Source organism: Mesoplodon mirus, assembly GCF_964341445.2.
Source record: "Mesoplodon mirus genome assembly, chromosome: 10".
NCBI lineage: Eukaryota > Metazoa > Chordata > Mammalia > Artiodactyla > Ziphiidae > Mesoplodon > Mesoplodon mirus.
Genome location: NC_138986.1, coordinates 61,436,410 through 61,453,156, shown reverse-complemented (window position 1 = coordinate 61,453,156; position 16,747 = coordinate 61,436,410).

Sequence of the window (16,747 nt, the reverse complement as noted above, 5' to 3'; positions counted from 1 at the left end):
ATGTCACAGCTACTAATGATGCCAAGACTATTTTAACCCCAAAGATTGTGCTTTTACATGCTACATTGCCTCCTGACTTAATTTCATGCATTGTTTGTAGTTGCATGACCTTGGACAAATTACTTAACTTCTCTAAGCCTGAGGTCCCTACCTGGAAAATGCAGATCCTAAATGACATTTCCTTGTAAGTTGGTTATGAGGATGAAATGATGCATTGAATGTAACTGCTCAGCTCAGTGCCAAGGAGCACAGGAGCCCTCACAACTGCTAGCTATGCTATTATTTCACCTATAAAATAGAAAAGTCAAGGATTCCTTCACAGGCTATAATTCAATAAGCATTCACTGAGTGTATATTATGTGCCAGGCCCTGCACTAGGTACTGGAGAAACAAGAACAGAAAGATAAGCCTCTTGCCTCAAGTGGGTTCTTGCCCAAGGGAGGAAAGAACACAGGCAAACTAATACTTGCCAAATTTATTTCAATCATTAAGATAGAGATGTGGAGTGGGGATGGTGTAGGCATCAAGCATGGAGTGGGCAGGAAAGGTCTGGAGATTTAGGAAGTGTTTGCTAGAACGTGGCATTCCAGACAGAGAGAGGAAAGTGAGCAGAGGCAATGGAACAGGAACAGCTTCCATGTGCTTAGAAAATGGGAAGCATTTCAGTATGGCTAGAGTGCAAGGATAAAAAGTGCCCCAATAAGATAGAAATTAATGGTTAGACAAGGAGATAATTTCTTAAAAGCAGGTAAGTCATGTAGCTCCTTCTTTCCTTCTTTTCTTCCTCCCTCCCTCCCTCCTTTTCTTCATTCCTTTCTTTCATTCATCCCATCTTCCCTCTCCATCCCTCTTTCCCTTGCTTTCTTCCTATATTCTTTCTTACTTTTTAGTACACCCTTTTCTTCCCCATGCCTCAACTTTTAGTCCTCAGGCATGTCATAGCCTTAGTCTTTGTCAGTGCTTAGTACAGGGCCATTAGCAGCTGTTGTACCACCAGTATTTTTTTAACAAGATTATTTTAAACTATAAAGATATAAACCTGTTGGGTGGATTGAAATTTTAGACAGGTTAGCCTAGTCATGGGTCTTTTTTTTTTTTTTTTTTTTTTTGCGGTACGCGGGCCTCTCACTGCTGTGGCCTCTCCCGTTGCGGAGCACAGGCTCCGGACGCGCAGGCTCAGTGGCCATGTCTCACGGGCCCAGCCGCTCCATGGCATATGGGATCTTCCCGGACCAGTGCACGAACCCATGTCCCCTGCATCGGCAGGCGGACTCTCAACCACTGCACCACCAGGGAAGCCCCAAGTCATGGGTCTTTTTGAACAAAGAAGGTAAGTGGGAACCATACTGCCCTGTTAGAAGCCAGGAAGGAGCCTTATGACAGAGGATAGTGAAGGGACATCATTTAAATAATTTAAGCAGATTCCTTCTTCACCTCCCCACCTTCTCTGTTTTGCATTTTTGCCACTTGGAGACAGCTAACTCTGGTTGTGCACCTGTCTCAGAAAGCCTTGATTTAGCCAGTGATGAGGTGAGGCTTTCCAGATAAACAGTGAAATGTACATCTTAATCAGTGTGCTCTTCCCCTCCAAACTGGGTCTCCTGTTTACCCCTCTCTCCTTCCATACCCTCACCTGGCTAAGTTTTCACAACATGGGACCTTTAGCCATACACACATGTGCGCGCACACACACACACACACACACACAGTAATGGAACTTGTTTATTACATCATCTGTGACTTTTACTTTTGTGGGAAGTTCATTTTTAATCCTCTTTCTTCCTTAGTGATTGTTTTTCAAATTAATTGAATGAATGATGATATTTGTTTGCAGCTTCCAGTGTTGCCTATAAAGAACACCAGTTATTCACTTAGGGAAATTGCTTGATCAATGCTATGCAGAGCTATTGTAAGTGTTTTCTGCTGAGAGGAGAAAAGAGTGATATGCCAGATTGAAACAACTGGAAAAACAGATCACTGAATTACAAGTGAAGATATAATTAGATGCACCCTCCAATAATTGGTTAGAATTGGAAGCATTTAAGTCTGTACATAATCAAATATTGCCTGGAAATGTTACGGCATCCTTATTTTATGCTAAATAGATTTTTATGGAAGGACAATAAAGGAGGAAATCTGCTTGCTAATTTGATTAAAAACACGATGAATCTCTGTTATTTCAGCTATTAAGACTCCAAATAGGAGGAGACTGATTAGAAAAGAAAAGAAATTAATTTCATATTTAAGATCTATTATCAAACATTGCATATTTTTAAGTGGAATTATTCATAACAATTGAAGATGCATTTTCATAATTACTCTCAGGAAAGAACAGATATATTCCTACCTTCTCTTTAAAATGAAAAAAAGATCTAAAGATATAACACTCTGCCATTGGTATTTATGGGAGAGAGAAGGCAGTTTATTAACCACATAAACCCATTTCATAGAAAATGCAACAGAGATTGAAAGGATTCCACTTGCTGAAGGCCATTCCCAAACACAGATCTGTAGAGTCCCATAACTTGCAGACTAAATCCATCCTCTGCTTATACATTCATAATTTCTTTATTTTGTCATAGCTATTAGTGAACACACTTTTTTTGTCTTACTCTTCATCCATTAAACAGATATTTACTGAGCACCTACTGTGTGGCAGGCAGTGTTTCAGGCACTGGGAACACAGTAAAGAATGTGAAAGGCAAAGTTTCCATCAAGGATCTTGCAATCTATTTGAAAAAGGTCAATGTAAGTAATAAAGTATGTTGTATAATAAATATAGTATGTTGTATGTTAATAAATGCTAGGGAATGTAAATATGTAGAAAATGTGAAGTGTGGGGTTACGTTTTTATTTTAAAGATAATGGTCAAAAAAGACCTCACTGAGGAGAGCTTTGAGTGAAGATTTGAATAAAGTGAAGGAGCCACCCTTGTGGCTATCAGAAGAAAGCCCTTAGGCAACGTGCAAAGGCCCTGAGGCAGGCATGCCCCTGGCTGGTTGCAGCACAGGGAGAAAGCTTATGCTGAAAGAACACATCAGAGAGATGGCAAGGATAGGATGGGGCTTAAGGGAAGGGTGCCTATTCTATTAAGCCTGGTAGGTCTTAAGCTCACAGTAAGGATTTGATTTTTAATCATAATGACATGAGAAACTGGCTGATTTTGAGCAGAAGAGAAATGATCTGCCTATTTCATTAGATGTGAGCTTCTAAATGGCAGGGGCTACTGTGGACCATGCAGCTTGTACTTCTTCTGAGTAGCTTAATATGGTCCCTCTTACCTAGGATCCAGAAACATGTTTTAAGTAAATCATAGTTCCAAAGACAATTCCAATTTCCTTTTTTGTTTGTATCCCATCACTGTACTGGTTTGTAGACAACTCAAGAGCTTTTTTATCTATTTTATTATTTAACATGCAATCAACACTGGAAAGTATTTATTAATGAATGATGGTGGTTAACTTTTACACAACAAATCTAAAATGTGGCTCTAATTTATACACAAAATGACAAATTTGGAAACTGCAATGGAAAACATGAGGGATCCTGTCTTTATAATCCAGTTTAAATGCCTATATTTCTTAAGAATAGACTAATTTAATATAGTAAAAAAAGTTATCTTGATGCAGCATGAATATGGTAAATATTCTTTGCTCTTTCTCCTTTGGAACTACATTAAAGAGGAATAAATCAATTCTGGAGCCACTTTGCTGCAGAAAGAAGCCAAAGGAATATCTCTAAATGTCTATTTTATGTACCTTCTCATACTTTTCCATGTCACCATAGAACAGCATTACTACTTGGTGAAAGTTTTATTTTATTATAAAATGATAAAATGAATTTTAAATTTACTTCAAAGGATGCATCCAGGAGCCAGCTAAATATGCTCATACGTCTGCTCCAACCATGGTGTTATTACTGTTAATTGACAGGCCCTATTTTATAACACTGAATTTGGAACTGAAAATTCTCTGTCTTTGGATAGCTATAATTTAATCAAACTTGCTTTAGCGCTCTTATTATTTCATAATGAAATATAAAATATCTTACAAGCAAATACCTCTCTTCCAGAAATTAAATAGAGAGGAAAGAATTCACAGGCCAAAGGGTAACAATCAGTACAAACACAATTACCTTCTCACATAGGAGATAAATCAACTCTCCGTTTTTCTTCTTATCCAATATCAGAGCAGCACAATCTTTTCTCCAAACTTGTTCAAGTACCTACAATTCCTATCTTTATGCTAAAGCAAAACAAGAGGATAAGCAACCTTTGGATGTAGAAACACTAAAGATATTGATGTGTCTTCTGAGAAAAACTAAGTTTCAGGAAGCATATAATTATAGATCTTAAACCTAAAGACTTCTTATGTCTGAAAACAATATGAAAATTTACAACTAGTAGTAACCAAGGTGGAGATTTCTTCTCTCTCCAGCCTTCCTGTACTAATTGAAATAATGGAAGACATCAGGGTGTTAGTCAAACAATCATCTCATATAAAGTGCTAAAGCATCACTTGAAGATGGCTAGTCACGATGGATCCAGACTTGCATAACTCATCTGCAGGAATGCTTTGAAGATATCACAGCTGTGCTAGATAAAAGATACTCTGTGGCTGAGATATAGTTAACATTTTAGGGGGGAAAAAGTACATTTGATATGGTTTTACATGAGATAAAAGTAAAAGAACCATTGAACATGGGATAAAGAGTACTGAAGGAAAAATTAGTTTTAGAGACAACTACAAAGAGAAGACTTCAAAAGAAACATTTATGTTGGAAAAGAAGTGTTGAAGCTGGGCAGCACATGTGAAATTAACTGAAGGCCGGTCCTTCATTAAAAACCATTTTTAATCTACCACATACCTCACGAAGCTGATGATAACTAGAATACTTTCTAACCGCTTCTCCTAGTGGACTAATCAATCACTAAGCTAGAAATGTGAGAAGGTAAGTTCTAGACACAATTACAAATGACCTTGAGCAATTCACCACTGTAGGTCTCAGAATCTTACCTGGAGAAAGAGAAATTCGGGCTAGATAGAGCAACCAGTCCCTCCTATTTCCAAAATTATTTCCTTCTAAGAGCTCCATAGAATTCTTCGGAGTTTGTAGGATAGACGCTAATCAACAACTCCCACCAATTCCAAATAATCAAAACACAAATAAACTATCATCAAACAAGTCCCATTATTGAGGTGGATGAAGTATGAGTTCTCTGTAGTGCATCAAAAGCAGACTCAGGGGCTTCCCTGGTGGCGCAGTGGTTGCGAGTCCGCTTTCCGATGCAGGGGACACGGGTTCGTGCCCTGGTCCGGGAAGATCCTACATGCCGCGGAGCGGCGGGGCCCGTGAGCCATGGCCGCTGAGCCTGGGCGTCCGGAGCCTGTGCTCCGCAACGGGAGAGGCCACAACAATGAGAGGCCACCGTACCGCAAAAAAAAAAAAAAAAAAAAAAAAAAGCAGACTCAGAAAAAAATAAAATAAAAAAGCAGACTCAGAATGCTAGCTTTTTCAAATTTTACCATTTTGCTTTTAGTAAAAATTACATGGCATAATCAGTTGAGCTATGGCAAAGTGCTATGAAGGCTATTTATTCCTGGTTTCCTGATACCTTCATTGACCCTATGAGGACAGTGAAATATTTCAAAGCTCAGAGTAGCCTTGGGGAAGCTCAGGTTGTAACAATTTTGTATTGCTTAAGATCTAGATTGCTCTAGGTACATATTTTGCAATAGGGTTGAAAAGACGTTTAAATATGAAAAAAATCAAATAAGTACTCCTACAATGGTATAAATAAATGAAAATTTAAACAAAAGTCTTTATTTTGACTCAATACATCCTCAAAATCCTGACAAAATGTTCTCCAACTGCTTTTGTGTGACTGGCTTCAAACTTGGGCTGTTAGATTTTGAACCACTTGAATGAATAGACTGCTTTCATCATGTAATTTAATTCCTTAACATCATCTTACACAGTCAGTACTCCATGCATTTTTGCTAAATTGAATTTAATTCTTCTACCACCGACAGAGTGCATTTGTTTTAATGAGCAACATGATTACTAATTCAGATGACATGCAACCAAGTTCAAGATAGACCAAAAAAACTCTATTGGAAACCACAGTAGAATGTTTTGGGTATAAAATGGAAATGTTGACTTAAAATTTATCCCACCATGCCTTACAACCCAAAATGGGCAAATTTTTTTAATGCCTAAAACAAATGTCTTCTCAGTATAACCCTTCTTGAAAAACTACTCTTATTTTACTAAGTTGCTGAAATTTGATTGCCTCAAATCAGGTCTATGTTATCAACATCAAGCATAACTAAATTATTCACAATCCTCAGCAGAGCCAAGAATAAACCTTATTGAAATATAAACATTGCTAGATAAAAATGCAGCTGTAAGTTCCATAGAAAGCAAACCTTTCTTTGCCTGAATTTTTAATAATTATATTTCTAGAGCAAAAGATAATCTCTGCCCACCTAGACCTTGATTCTTTTAGGAGGGATAAGAAATAATCCAATAATAACCTCAACATAGGAGAAAAAAATGCTGTAAACTAGAAACTTTCAGATAACGCACCATGAGCATTCAAAAGAAGTGATTAGGGATCAGGAAGTCATTGTAAAAGCAAAAACAAAAACCACTGAGTCAAGTAAAGAACGATGCACCTAATATACTTATGTATATATTGTTAGAGAGCATATTTATTGTTATATATTAAAATCTGTATTTCCTTATGCCAAACAAAATCTGAATTAAAGATGTTGCAGTTTTATATTAAAATAAGTCATTGTATAGAAAGTAGCATTTTTGATAGGCTGGACTATCAAAATGTGAGAATTGGGGGGTGGGGAGTTGAATCCAGCATTCCAAGTAGAGACAGCAATGTGAGGAAAAGCCCAGAGTGGGGGAGGTGTGAGGAACTTACTGAGCAGAGTGCCTGTTTCACCCAAGTGTGTGAAAGAGAACAGTGGGCAATAATGCCCCGGATGTTGGAGCTCTTTGGATACCTGTCATAGCCTGTGATCGTCGGCCTTGGATGGGCATGGAGGATTTTGAGAAGGGGAATGACAGCACAAGAGCTGCTCTTTGGGGATTTATTCTGGCAGCCGTGTCTAGGATGGATTGAAGGGGGTGGTGCCAACACCAACAGCTCAGAGTAGCACCTAATCCACAAGCCACTGAAAATTGACCTGTACTCCACCTGCAGCACACAAATGAAGGACCACTTACCTGTTTCCAGAATACTCCAGATACATGATCAGTTAAAACCTTTCTGTACTTGAGAATATACCTTTCTATATTATGTTGGAGCACATAATTCCCTAGGATTGGGGTAAAAGGCAAGATAACACGTGGACAACTCCCACTTTGTTCCTGTTTTAAATTTTGAAGTTTTATATTAGTAAGGTACTTAATTCATCTTGAGATTTGAGCTGTGCCACTGATATCAGCTTTGTAATGACCTTATCTTTATCAATGTGGCTACAGAAAGGAAAAGTTTGATTCCATAATTTAGATTTGCAGATATCACATAGAACACTAATTGATATTTTGGATATATGATTTTCAAAGTCAGCAGACTTGGTAACAACAAGAAAACGTTTTAACCTAAAGTCATTTGAAGGCTGAAGTAGTTGTTAAATTTAGACTCTAAAGGAAAGTGAGGAGAGCCCTGCTTCCTTGAGGCTTAACTGCTTTGAATAAACTTGATAGTGAGTTATGCTTGGGGTAACTTCTACTTCATATGAGCCTCATTCCATGGGTCTGGTCATAGAGTAAGTATAATAGAAATTTGGGACTTTTTCCCCAAAATATATTACACTGTCTGAAGGAGATAATCTCATTTTAACAGAGAGAAAAGAAAATCTGTCAAAGAGAATGAGAGAAATTATACTTTCCTTTCTTGTCTTTGCTTCCTAAGGTGAAGTGAAATTGTTTGCCTGTTATCAGATCAAATGCAGACAAACTTTAAGGGGACTAGTCTTCTGAAAGATTTTATCAGGTAAACGCATCAATCTTGCCTTCCTATTTTCTTCAGGGTACTGAAAATGGCCTCAGAGCACATCCATATGCTAGTTCTCTTGTCAAAGTTATGCAAAACATAACTCCCCTAAATTCTCAACAGATCTGTTACACAAAGCAATGAACAGAGTCTTGTTATATATAGATTCACTATCTTCATCAATCATGAGCTCTGAGTTTCAACCAGGAGATTCTGGACCTAAGGAGTAATTTATCCTTTTGCTTTCTCCAGGAAGCAACCAAAGATATAAAAGGAGTTACCTAATTGAGACATAACTGTGAGCTTTGAAACTATTTCTAATCACCAGAGCCAGCTTCTTATAAAAAAAAAAAAAAAGGATCGCTCAAGCTTCATAATTGGAGATAGAAAACAATGACAATCTTGAAAAATACAAGCAACAAATTAGAGAGATGAAGTTGAGAAGCATTCAAAAGAAAATCAAAGGGGTTTCCCTGGTGGCGCAGTGGTTGAGAGTCTGCCTGCTGATGCGGGGGACGCGGGTTCCCACATGCCCGTGGGCCATGGACGTTGGGCCTGCGCGTCCGGAGCCTGTGCTCCACAACGGGAGAGGCCACGGCAGTGAGAGGCCCGCATACTGCAAAAAAAAAAAAAAAAATCAAAGGGCACTCTTATTCACAGGTCCACATTATGCCAAAGCCTGTTGAAAAATTATTAGATATATTTATTGACATTGAAACCATTCCCATCTTTACTTAGGGTGAGATCAGTATAATGTTTTGAGAAACCACAGGGAAAGAGCCTGTATTTTAAAGTCTGGTGCCACCCAGGATTCTCTGTTTGGATACTGGCCCTTCAATGGTTCATCCTCTTCCTCTGTCATGGTTTTAACAATTACACACTGTGTATGCTGGTGACACCCAAGTCTATACATTCAGCTCAGGTCTGATCCCTGAAGTTCAGATTTGAATAGTGAGAACTAAAAAATTTGCTGCCACATCAGTAACGAAAGGATGGTGCAGCCATCAAGCCATCACATTACAGCTGCCTGGAGGGTGAGCCCTGAGGGAACTTGGTATGGAGACTAGACTAATGGGCTGCCCACTGCCAAACCCATCTAGCAGTTAGCCGCTGCAGCCACACCTGACGGTGCACCCTGAGGAGACTCAGGATGGGAAAACACAGGATACTGCCCCCAGATAGCTGAGGTGAATATCAAAGGAATAATTTCAGTGAGCCCAGACTCTTGCATCTTCCCATACATAGAAAAGCACTAAATTCCTTAACCTGAGATATCTGGTTTTCTTTTTCTTTTTTTTTTTCTTTTGTGGTACGCGGGCCTCTCACTGTTGTGGCCTCTCCCACTGCGGAACACAGGCTCCGGACACACAGGCTCAGCAGCCACAGCCACAGCCACAGCCACGGCTCATGGGCCTAGCTGCTCCGCGGCATATGGGATCTTCCCAGACCAGGGCACGAACCCGTGACCCCTGCATCAGCAGGCGGACTCTCAACCACTGCGCCACCAGGGAAGCCCCTCTGGTTTTCTTTTGTTAACAATAATCTTTTGATGTTCCAACTACCTGGTCTTTTGTTGCAAATACTCCTATATATCCTGGCTCCCCCCCCTTGCCTCTTCAGAACAGTTTCTCAGCATTATGTGAGATGCTCTGTCCCGGGCTTGAGTCCTCAGATTTGTCCACCGAATAAAACATAACTCTCAACTTTTAGGTTGTGCATTTTTTTCAGTCGACAGTAGTGACCTAGTTATGCACATGGATGTCCTTGTCTTCCACACACTCCATCCCCACTCCTGGTACTCCTCACATTAATTTCTAAGTGCTTATTTCACTGCCCATCTCTCTCACTGGACCAGAGCCCTAGGAGGGCTGGAGCTACATCTCATTTTTTATCTTTAAATGTCCTGAGACAATATGCTCTCCAGCCACTGTCATTGAAGATGCAGGGACTGCATTAGAACTTACCTATGTGCCTGTCTACTTATGGTCACAGCACCCTGAGTCACTCTGTATGGTCTTCTTAGACTATGATTTGCTGTGTGACTTTGTCTATGAATATTCTGCCAAGTACAAATAATTTAATATTACTGCCCATTCAGTTGATAGAGTTGTAAATGGGGAATGATTGCCTTTCAGAAGAATGTTGATAAAAATGCACTCAAAGCCATATCTGAAGAGAATAGTATAAAAAGTGTTTTCATTCCCACATGTTTGATTCAGTGAAAGCTGAACTTTGCCTCACAGAGGACAGGCAAAGTGCATGTGGGTACCTTCTGGATAAACTGTAGAAATCTAGTTAGGAAGAATGCTAAATGAACATAGAAATCTATATATAATAGAGAGGTCATTAGTTCTTCTCATTTATAAAGAAACTAGAGTGCCTTAAAACAAGCCCATCATTTCTTTCCCATCTATTACTTGGTTATCCAACAGGGGTACTCACAAAAGTATTTAACTATATTATATATTTAAAAGTTGCTAAGAAAATAGATCTTAAAAGTTCTCACCATACAAAAAAAAAATTGCAACTATGTGAGGTGATAGATGTGTTAACTAACTTTATTTGGCAATCATTTTGTAATATACACATATATATCAAATCGTTATGTTGTACACCTTAAATGTATACAGTATTATATATCAAATAAATCTCAGTAATGCTGGGGGGAACATATTTAATTGTGGCAAGTAATTGGTAGGATAAATTTTTAAGAATCCAAATTCTGTAAAGAAATACATGTAATTAATTTTTGAAGAGCATCAAATCAGACCATCTCGATTCCTCTCAATTCACCCGGCACGTCCTTTGTGCCCTCTCAGAGCCCACTGCCTCATTTCTCCCTGCCTGCTCCCTAAAATCACAAAAGGACATTGAATGTTGACTGATGCCTTGCGTTAATCTATATTTGGGGGATACTAGAAAAAACTGGTGTAGTATTATTTTTTATAAGTGTGTAGTATTCCCTATAAGTAGATAATGTGAGAGAGAGTGATGAATACTTTTCAAATATCTTCCTAAATATGAAATTGAGAAATATCCTGAAAAGTCAGAGAAGTCAGACTGAATTAAGCTAAGAAAATACAGAGTCATATGATTTTCACTAGAAAGTTGTCCTTATCCTGATAATGACGAGCACATTGAAAGTCTTTCTTTTGCTAGTAATGACCAGGAGCCAAGCTCAATCTGGAAAGGTAATGACTGAATTCTTAATTTTCCTGGAGGGGAAGTTCCTACATTTGTCTTTCATTTCTGCCTTTGATTATCAATCTCTATATTTCTACCTCATTAACCTTATTTCAGGACTTGTTGTCAATGTGAATAGTGTGAGAAAGGGGAATGAAGGCTTTCATTCCAATGGTTAATCTTGTTTGACACGATATTTACTTCCATATACTAATGAGTACTTTATATTACTCTGTAAGTCATAATTATAAATAGCTTAAAGTACTTTACAAGTCATCCGTCTTGGAGTTGGATATTGGCAAAAATAAAAGAAGTACAAGGACACAGAGTAGTGAAATCATTTTCCCAAATAATGACCCACTGTTAATCCTGAATTTTTAGTTCTGGTTCTCTTACTGGTGCATATAGCCACAATTATCTAGCCAAGTTTTATTTTTAAAATTATAGTTTTTCTTGGATTTCAACAGGGATAAAAAAGAAAATGAACAACACTTAGGTTTTTAGTTGGAAATTATAAGATATATTAGTAAAGACGGTTTTGGTTGCAAATCACAGAATGCGCATCTTAAGCTCTCTTAGAAAGTAAAAGTATTAGTTTACATAATTTAAGAATCAAAAGGTAGGGGGCTTTGGGTACAATCTGATTAAGTCTAACTCAGTTTTTTTTTTTTTTTTTTTTTACAATTCTATCAGCTCTTTTTTCTTCTACCATAAGCTTCATTCTTAGACTAACTTTTCTCATGGTAGCAAAATGAATACTGCAGTTGCAAACATTACTTCCGCCCACCATATTGTTCAGAAAGAAAGAGAATGTCTCTTTTCCCAGTAGCCAAAAATGCTGGGCTTCATCCTGCTTGGACCAAATTAGTTCATGTGTCCATTTCTGAATCAATCACTGTAACTGAACTAGTTATGTGTACACAGATTGGAAAATAGGAGTTGGCATTAGTTTAGATTTCATGGAAATTGTCCCATGGGGTGGGGTCAGTCCTCCAAAATGCTTGCCTGCAATGCAATGAGGAGTCCATGACAGTTTCAGTACTTACCCACACTTGCTTAACATGCCTATAGGCTCTTTTTTAATCACTAAAGTGTCCTCTCTATTGTATAGAAAAATTGCCCACAATCAGCAGAGCAAAGGATCTCTCAATTCTATAGCAATTGAGGTTCACTTTCCTATAGCACCTGCCTTTTTCTGAATGTTCTTAGCAAGCTTAAAAAGATTTTAAAACCTTATTTCTAGATTTCTTTGAAATCTAGAAAGTTACTAATTAGAAGTTAGGAGGGAGAAAAAGACTTAGAATCACATGATTTACTGTAAAATGTTTTTCTTTCTTCTGGGGGAGAAGGTGTTACTGGCTGTATTGTGTCCACCCCAAATTCATATGTTGAAGTCCCAACCCCCAGTACCTCACATAGAACTTTATTTGGAATTAAAGTCTTTAAAGAGGTATTAAGTTAAAGTGAGGTCATTAGGGTGGGGCTCTAGTCCAATATGATTAGTATCCTTAGAGGAAGAGACATCAGGGGCACACACAAAGGAACAACCATGTGAAGAGGCAGCAGAGGGTGGATGTCTGCAAGCTAAGGAGAGGGGCCTCAGAAGAACCCAACCGTCCTGGCACTTATTCTTGGACTTCCAGTCTCTAGAATTGTGAGAAAATTAATCTCTGTTGTTTAAGCCACCAAGTCTATGGCATTTTGTTGTGGCAACTCTAGCAAACTAATATAGGAGGGTAGTTTGCTTTCTGTATCTGATTGGTAAAGCAATTAATTTCCAGTTTTGTTGCTTAATATGCCTTTGTTAGGTTCAGTCTATCCATTTCTGGTCTAGGGCTTTCTCCTGAAGCTGGCTATCCTTTTTTATACAGCTGGAGACTATAAAACCAAGCTCTCTCTTCCCTCATTTTAAGTTAGTGTTTTGTGGTTGCAGTCAGGGGAGCTAATTTCATGGAAGGAAGTAATTACTTTGCTGCTGTTCAAGAGATACTTCTCATCCTTGGGGAGGTGGATGTATTTCTCTTCACCAATGGAGTATATAATGCTGCCAGAAAGTTTTTGAGTTTTTGCCTTGGTCCAGGACTGGTAATTTTCCTTCCAATCTGCAAATACTTTGAGAATCAGATCTATGAGTTAGCATACCTATCACTATGATTTCCTTCTAATTTTGTTGTTATTAGCTCACCTTTTCTCCATGGAACCTTGGGAACATTTTTGGTTTTTGTGTTTTTTTTAAGTACTATATCTTTTCATTTCATCTCACCATAAGCTCGGTTCTTATACAATAGAAATGAAATATCTCCTTTTTACAGTGCACTGTGATTTGGATCTTAAATTGGACTGACTATATCTAAAGAACTGAAGTATAATATGTTTCCATAAAATTATGGGCAGGAAATGCTAGTTTGAAATGTTCTTTTTTCCTTCAGTTTCCATTAAGTTGGGTTGGCTTGTTGTTAAAGAAAAGAGAGAAAAATTAAAGACAAAGCTTCCGCCTAGAACCTTGTCCCCAAAGGAACTGATGTAAACATACCTAGCCCTAGAGAAAACATGATTAGCTATGAAGGCTAAGCAAGATCTGGTTATTTCTATTCATTCTCTGATTCTATATAATATTACCAATTACCTTCACCTTAATTTCCTTATGGAATTGTGAAGTGTGTGTGACAGTTCTTCTGCCTATAGTAACTCAGTAGTCCGTTATCAAAATCACTGACAATATCTCAGAGGAGGGCCTTGAGCTCCTCAAAATTTGTTAAATAGATGTTAAATAAGGTAAAATGAAAAGATGTTTGGGTCTTTTTATAATTTTTCTATTATTATGGTGAATTTCTTTTTGTGTTTTTTTCTTGGAAGAGATAACTTAATAACTACTTGGGGACTGTGCCCTGAATCAGATGGAACAATATTCTTAGATTTGGGTGGGTTTATCTTAGTTGTTTTTTAAAAATTCTAGTTTAGAATTTGTTCTAGATAAATGATGACATTTAAAAATCATTCAAGATTTTAATAACTCTTTAAATGAAGCAAAAATGATGTAGAAGGATTTAAACATTTAGACTTCATAAATGCCAATGATGACTATAGAGCCAATTCAACTAAAGATTTCAAAATATTACATAGACTGTTTTTATATACATATTTTCCAAAACAGGAAATGAATCCACTTGTTACTGAGAACTACTCAGTCCTGTAATTACAACTTGAATCAATACCATATTAATATAGAGCAACCTTGCCTTGCATTTTTTCTCTTTTGATAATCCAAAGATTGCTTGTCTTCAAATTTACTACTGTATTCTCTTTAGAGACAAGCTCATTAAAGAAATATAGAGATTTTTCCATAATGGTATAATGCAGATTAAGGGATTGTATTTACAGCAAATATGATTTCCACAGATATTTATTTTTCTCTCTAAACCTGAAACTTCATTTATGTCAATTATACTATCCAGTCTTTAAGTATCAATTTATGACCTGATGAGAGTTATTAACATCTCTCAGGTGGAAACCATTTGCAACAAGGCAAAAGAGATTGCTCTCAAAATTCCTTAATGACTCCTTCTGTGACTCTAAGGACCAGACACGCATTAACTGGCCCTCAGATGAGGAACTTGCTCTGTTCTTTGATTATCAAATATTCTGGGGAGATTTAAAGTATCTCTAACCAGTTCTGGTGTTTCCACGACAATATTTGCTGGCTCATCACCCTAAGTGTCCCTGACTTTATTCTACCACTAACAACTAAGCTTCAGGTTCTCACTCCTTTTTCCTACATAGGCTTGAATCCTTTGTAATTTGTACTTTAGCATCATTTGTTAAATTTATTTTTAAGCACTTGTTCATAGAATATCTGCTGCATCCTTGGCTTTGCACTCTGCATGATGATGTACCAACCATTAAGTTGAGCCAAATGGAAAAAGAAAATAAAAGCACCTCTTCTCTAGAATCCGCTTCCAAAAATCATAGAATGGAATAGGACATGAGCAATTAGAGTATAAGTTATTAAGATGGGTTCTATCAGACCTAATACATTGGTAGAACTATTTGTCTGTAAGATGTTTTAAACATATATAATTTGTAGAAATGTCTCCCCAAATTGGCTTTCATAACCAGGCTAAATACACTGACTAAATCTTTTGGACTTATTCTTTTTCACTCATATAAAATCTTCCCATGACATTTCAAATTACTCTTCTACCAGAACCAGAATTCAAGTTCCAGTCATCTTTCTGTCATCTCAATCCCCAAGCATAGTACTTTAATTTAGGGCTTAATAGGAAGCCACTATTTGTTGAATGAATGACTGGATGAATCAAGCATTACAGCTTCATAAATGAGTCTTGCATCAACAGGATTCCAAACACATCTATGATTGGCTTTAGAAGTAATGGATAGTCTTGGTGAATTGCATCACTAACTCATGCTTTCTTGATGATAAAGTTAAATGTATACTTTTTGTTACTGCCTTCCCTACATATTACAGTTCTACTTTGTATTACTGATTATTCCTTGGGTATATATTTTCACTGGTTTAAATTTATATGATTTTTAAAAAGATAAAATTGAATTAGGTGAAAATCATATAACATTAGAGAAGGGTAGAAAAATCATAGGGATACTCTTAGTTACCTAGAGATAAAAGATCTGTTTAGTTTTTTATCCATACAGGCTTTCTGACTTATCTTTTAAAAATAATGGCATACTGTGTTTCCAACTTAAAAGATCGTTCAAGCTTAAAATGATGCAGGTAGCATTAATTTAGTTTTTGGCACATTGGATTAAAATTGGAAATTCTGAAATTTGTGTCAATGATGAGATTGTGTCTCTATGAAGTTTTGGGAGTGGGGAAGGAACTTTGAATAAGATTATGGATTGTGCAATCCTTGAAGCAGCTAATTATTTGTCTAATGAAAGATATACAGTTATGCTATCTGGATTTGCAGAATAAACAGCTTTAATTTCTATCACTGACTGTTTCTAGTTGAATAACAAAAGCGTTGTTCACTGATTCGGGTAATAGTCACTGGATAAACCCAGTGAAATAATTGGTCACTGTAGTTGGGATAATGTATATGAAAGCCTTCAAAATGTATAAAATGCTATAAACTTTTAAGGCATTATTTATTAGATCACTCATATGTAATGGTAAAAATTTTTCCTACTTGATGATTCACTGAATTGTCCCAAATCAGTCAAAAATGTGGGAAAGACAACCTAATAATGTATGCTGTTGATTTTTAATAATTTTATCATCATAGATAGTTAGCTCTTAATTATTTATGGAAATGGGCTTTGGTGGTAGCATGGGAAAATGAAAATGCAGATCTATCTATAAATACATTTGTATTACAAATATCATCCTTTTCCATGGCAAAAATTACTACATTTGGATTTTTCTCTAGCATTGCTTATTATTTACTTAATGTGATAGAAATAATAATAATAATAATAAGGTGATGATGATCGTGTGTGTGTGTATGTGTGTGAGAGAGGGACAGAAAGAGAGGGAAGGAAGGAAGGAAGGAAAGAAAGGGAAGGAAAGGGAAG